Source organism: Suncus etruscus, chromosome X (genome assembly GCF_024139225.1).
Source record: "Suncus etruscus isolate mSunEtr1 chromosome X, mSunEtr1.pri.cur, whole genome shotgun sequence".
NCBI classification, from domain to species: domain Eukaryota; kingdom Metazoa; phylum Chordata; class Mammalia; order Eulipotyphla; family Soricidae; genus Suncus; species Suncus etruscus.
This window is the reverse complement of record NC_064868.1, coordinates 9,565,525-9,571,528: the sequence shown is the minus strand read 5'-3', so window position 1 is coordinate 9,571,528 and position 6,004 is coordinate 9,565,525.

Sequence of the window (6,004 nt, the reverse complement as noted above, 5' to 3'; positions counted from 1 at the left end):
ACGCCGCCGCGTTCCGCTCCGGCTGCCTCGTTCCCTCGCGCCCGCCTCGCGAGGGCTCAAGCGCTCTTCTGTCTCGCTCCAAACTTGGAACGAGACTTTTCAACCCGCGCCTCCCAGCCCGCCCAGGCAGCTGAGCGCAGGCGCAGGAGCCCTGGGAAAAGTGAGCGGCGGCGGAGAGGCGGGCCTGGGAGCCAACGGCTCGGCGGCCCGGACCAATCAGGGCTCGCCGGCGCGCTTCACGCGCCACCGGGAGGCGGGCCGCGGCCGGGTGGGCGGGGCCTCCCGCGGCAGGAAGTCGGCCGCGCGCAGGCGCCGCGGCTCGCCCAGCACTCCCCGAGTCGGCCGCGGGGGAGGCTGGGGGCGCGCGGGGGCGGGGCGTGCCGGCTGCGCGGGGGCTGCGAGCCCCGGGGCGGCGTGCCCTGGGCCGCTGGGCGTGGCTGCTGGCTGCGGCCTTGGCGGACTTGGGGGGGCCGTGGGCAAGGGGGGGGGGGGCTGGGATCCTCCCGCCGCTTAGCCGAGCTGTCTCCGTGCTCGAGAGGAAAATGGTTTCTAGTCTCGAGACATGACGGTGCCCTCCAATAAGCACAGGCACGCCATGCTGTGCACCCCGAAAGGCCCAGGTGCACTTGGAGGGGGGAAAATGGAGCTTTTTGAGCCGTGGGCGCTTTCCGCCTGCAAAAGCCGCCTCCCTGATCGGCTGAAGCCCGCGGCCTCTGCAGGCAGCAGGCGCCCCAGGCCTAAAGCGACTTTGATGCCATTTTCGTTTTGTGCACCTATTTGGGGGAGGGGGGGACCTTCCAACGAAGATCTGCCGCCTCGTCCTGCAGGAGGATTTTGGGTCCCAAGCCTTAGGGCTCTGCTGAGTCATTCTTGTCACCTCCTGGGGGGGAGGGGTTGGTTCCCAGGGAGACCCCCCCCCGCACTTAAAGTCAGCAAAGCTGGAGCGAGCTGTTCTGAGCTTCAGGAAGCTGAAAGGGCCCATTTGCCTGGGCCCCGCGCTGCCTGGCAACTCAGTAGCCTCTGAGGCGTGCGTGGGAGTTGGAGAGCGCCTGCTGCAAGGCCGAAGACGAGGAAAAACGGGGGGGGGGGACGTGCTGGGGTGGCTGGGAGGTGGTCGAGACGCTGAAAGGCAAAGAGAAACTCAGCTCACATCCAGACTCGGGTGCAGCTCTTCCCGCGCGAAAAGAATACACACACACACACACACACACACACACACACCACTAACAACAATAAAAACAAAACCAAACCCCCCCCCCCGAAACTTGCTGCCTTGAGAGTTTCCAAGTGCCTTCCAAGAACCTGGGTGGTTCTCTAGAAGGAGCATTGTGCCCCCTTCTGCTGGGATGACCCCTATGGGGGTCAGAAAGCAAACCCAGACATGATACGGGGTCTGTGGTAGAAGTAGTTAGATCCCCTAAGAGAAAAATTGACTCCTTGCTTCTGGTTTTCTATACCATATATTCTCTCTCCCCTTGGGGTCAAGCCAAGGGCCCTGACTTACGGTGGCAGGGGTGGGGTGCGGTGGGGGAGCAATAAGGAGAGGGAAGGGCTTTAGATAATTAACCTCCACAAAAAAAGGCACTTTTCTATCAGGGCCCAGGGCCCCCAGATTGTCCCATCTGGGGACAAGTTACTCAGATTGTCGCGCCCTGATGAGAAAGCAATAGCAGATAAAATGATGAACCTGGAAGTGGAATAGACGACGCATAAAGCAATTGTCCTATGTCACAATATGGTTTTTTTTTCCTACCCCATGCCCCTCAGCTACTTCTAAGTCACTCTTGGTTCTTAGACCCCACAGAAATATAGTCATTGGGCTAAGACTTAGCTTAAACAGTAGCTTGCCCACCTTTGTTAGCATAATTTTCTCTCAGTTCTGCTTGAAAGGGCACAGCAAGAGAAGGCTTGACAGATGATTTCCGGTCTCCCTTGAATATATTTTACTTTTTTTTCCCCATGATTACTAGGCATGATTTCCAAGCCCCATGAAATGTTTAGAAGAAAAAAAGCCTTGTAGTGATATGGCTTTAAAATCTTGATCCCAGCTTCTCACTGATAGTCAAAGAAGGAAGTCTGAGCAGATAAGTTGGGAATTCATGAAAATATTCCAGCACTGTCAAACACTAATCCCAAAGTATCATGTGAAGCATATTTCGTTAGCTTTGGATTTTCGGTTGTTAAACTGAATCTGTGAATTCTGTTTTTCTAAGCTTTTTTCCCCCCTCTGTCATTTCCCAGTTAGGTACTTCGGGGTAGGCATTTAAAATATAACACCAGTTTTCTCTCGATTTGGGGTCTTGTCTCTCGCCTCTTAGCTCTGGGCCCCGGGTTTGTGTGTGCTGTGTGTGTTTTTTCCTCCATGGCCTTCTGTCTCAAAGGCCAGGTGGCTCATTCAATAGGGGCTGAACAGCTGTGGGCCCCAGTATGACTGTGTGCAGAGGGGGCTGGGGCCAGAGAGGGGCCTCCCTGCTGGTGGAAGGCAGGACCTTGATCGGCTTCAAAGTTGCTCTGGTTTTAACCACCGAGGTCCCGTGTTTTACCAACTAGTCACTTGTCTGTAACGGGGACTCACTTCGACTGATCGGTGCCGGCCCTTAATAACCGTGAGATACTCTCTGGGCTTTTATTTCATTTAGGCAAATACTCAGGTGGCCCTGTGCGGCTATGCTCACCCCTGGAGATGCCAGCTCTGAGGCCTGCCCAGTGCCACGCTCATGATCCCGCCTAGTCAACAACTTGCAGTTTGACAAACACAGGAGGCCAGACTGTACTTGAACCCTTTAGTCAATTCTATACTCCCCTTGATAAAATAGCAACTCCCCTCTTCAAGCCCTGGATCCACCCCCAAGCACTCCCTTTTTATCGGCTTGAGTCTATTTTCTTAGAGTATTTAGCACCATCTGACAAAATGTTTTTCCCATAGGCTTTTTCCCCTGTACAGACTGTAAATGGACTACTAGTAGTAGTAGTAGTAGTAGTAGTAGTAGTAGTAGTAGTAGTAGTAGTATCCATAGTTCCTCTACCAGTGCTTACCAGGACAGGAAACCAAGGCAGAAAACAGTGATAGTTCTGGCCAAAGTCTCAATGCTAATGAGTCTTGGAGGTAGAATAGAAAGTTCAGGGGGCTGAAGAGATGGTACCCTAGGGAAAGGTACTTGCCTTGCACTTGATTCCACTGGAGTCCATCCCCACCACCACTTGAATCTTAGGAGGAATGATTTCAAGCACCAAGCCAGGAATAAGCCCTGGGTGTGGCCCAAACCCCTACCCAAATTGAGTTCACTTGATCATAACAGGACAATAAAAGTCGTAATGGCGTGTGGTGGTGAAATGAACTGTTTACCAGGAGGAAATAATACCTAGATATTTCCTCTTGATTCTGTGTTTAGCCAATCTGATCTCACTGGGTTTTTTTTTTTTTTTCTTTCTATGCTGAACAAAACTCTTAGCCATTCAAAATCATTTTGGCCTACCTGCAATGTGCCAAATGGAGTTCTGAGAACTACAAATACCTGGAATGAACAAAACATACAGACTTTTGCTCTTGTATACATTCCTTTCTTGTTTGTTTTTCTTACAGAAAAAGCAAAGCTTGTTAGAAAAATCAGAACACAGCATAAGGAGCAGAGAAAAAAATGGCAACATTATTTTTATGCCAGATTGTTTTTATCCAGTTCATTAGAAGTTCATTAATAATCACTGTCTCTCGGTTACTGATGTTCTTTGGGGGGTTATTGTTTTGTTCAGGGGCACACTGGCTTGATGCCACATGCACTCTAGCACCTTGAGCTATTCCCTGGCTCTTTAGATATTTTTGCTTGTTTATTTTTGGGGGTTGGGGGTCTACTCCTTGATCTGCCCCAAGTCTCTTCCTGACTCTGATGGTGCTCTGGAGACCATATGTGGTGCCAGGAATTGAACCCAGGTGGGCAATGTGCAAAACAAGTGTCTTACCTGCTCTATGGATGTATCTCTTTGACCCATACTGTACTTTTTAGTCTTGGACTTTGTTTGCATTTGATGTTGTGATGTAGGAAATCAATTGTTTTATACTTATAAAAATTAATGATATAGGAAAATTGAATATTTGTTCTATAGATTGGTTATTATTTAACCACTATAGCGTCTCTTGGATTTCTGAAAGGCTAGTGGACCCCATTTTACTAGCTGTTCATGTTAAGCTCCACACTGGTGACTATGAGTAAAGGAAGTGACTTAGACCAGATTCCCCGGATTGGAGGTCGACTCTCTGGGGTATAGAAACTAAATATTTGTTAAAAGACTATCTAGTGGCAAACTCCACTGGGCTTGTCACAATCCCTCAGCAGCGATAAGCCTGCACCATCTTTAAAAAAAAATAGCTCTTGAGTATTGCACCACAAGTGCATAAGTCTTTGATTAAAATTTTGAGTTTACAGGGCTAGAGCGACAGTACAATGGGTGGGGTGGGGTGGGAAACTTGCCTTGCACACAGAGACCTGGGTATGATCCCTAGTACCCTGATGGTCTTCCCATCCTCCTCCCCCTGCTCCCCAGCACAACCAGGAGTAATTCAATTCCTGAGTGCAGAACCAGATACCCCTAAGCATCTTGGGGGATGGTCCAAAACAAATAGACAACATTTTGAGTTTGCAAATGCACTCTACTGTAATTTAGAACTAATAAAGATTCCTTGGAGGTAGGTTATGGACCCTTGGAGGTAGGTTATGGAAACTTTATTTTATTTGCTGGCCTCTGTTCCTCTGTTCCTCCTTTCCAAAAGATAAGCAGGAGATTATCCTTTTGGAATCTTCTGTTCTGTTGTCTTTCAGGATATCCCTCTCACACTCCCCCAGCCAAGGGTTTTTAACCCCTGCAGGGCAGGCTGCACTTTTCCCCCAAAGGTGGATTAAGAGATTCACTCTGACTCTAGGTGCTAGCCACAGGTTTGCACTTTACCTTTCTTTTTTTTTTTCTTTTTTTTTTGTGATTTTTGGGTCACACCCAGCAGTGCTCAGGGGTTATTCCTGGCTCCATGCTCAGAAATTGCTCCTGGCAGGCACAGGGGGACCATATGGGACGCCGGGATTCGAACCGATGACCTTCTGCATGAAAGGCAAACGCCTTACCTCCATGCTATCTCTCCGGCCCCTGCACTTTACCTTTCACCTCAGACTCAGGATTCCTCCACCCTTTCCAAATTGCCGCCTTCCCTTTTCTTTTCATTCACTTGAGTCTGTTTGTTGCATACAACCAAAGAATCTCAGCTATTTACTAATACAGAATCTAATACAAGTCTTCTGCAATAAGGAACATTACATTAGTTGTTAGAGAATAGATAAGCTAAGATTTGTGAAAAGTGTTGTTTGTAGAGTATTGAAGCTATATATATGGGGGAACCATTTCCAATGGAGTGAACACAGGGAATTGGAGTTAAAATTGTTAGAAGGCTAAAAAGGGGACATTGAGATGACCCTGATATTTGTCGCTGCTTCCTGTATCCTATGGGCTGATATTAATGACTGCAAAAGCAGCTACATACACACTAACCATTGGGGGAACAAACAAATATTTAAGTCAACTGGGAATTTGCAAGAGAAAAAAAAAACTTTGTGGTTATCGCAGAACGAAGTTGAAAAGGTTAGTGTCCAGCGACTGAATTTACCTTACTGGTGATGCCAATAACCTTAACAAAAGCATGCTTTGCTCTTAAAAAGATCACTAATGGCTTTTAAAATACAGTTCCCTAGGAAATTGGAACTTTCCGGTATCTCTATGGCTGAATGTAAATGACATCATGATTGCACTAATGGCACCAATTTCAAACCTGCACCAAGTTGTCTGGCCCTTGGTGAAGGCATTTGGATGTGTCACTTGGAAAAATTTGTCTCCTAATACATATGCATGAGGCACAGAAGGTATACAGCAAGATTGTTATGTTTGATTATTCTAAAAAGCAACCTAGCATTGCTGTGAAGCTGTCATAGACATCAAAGGCCTGTCATTGGAAGGTCATCTAGAA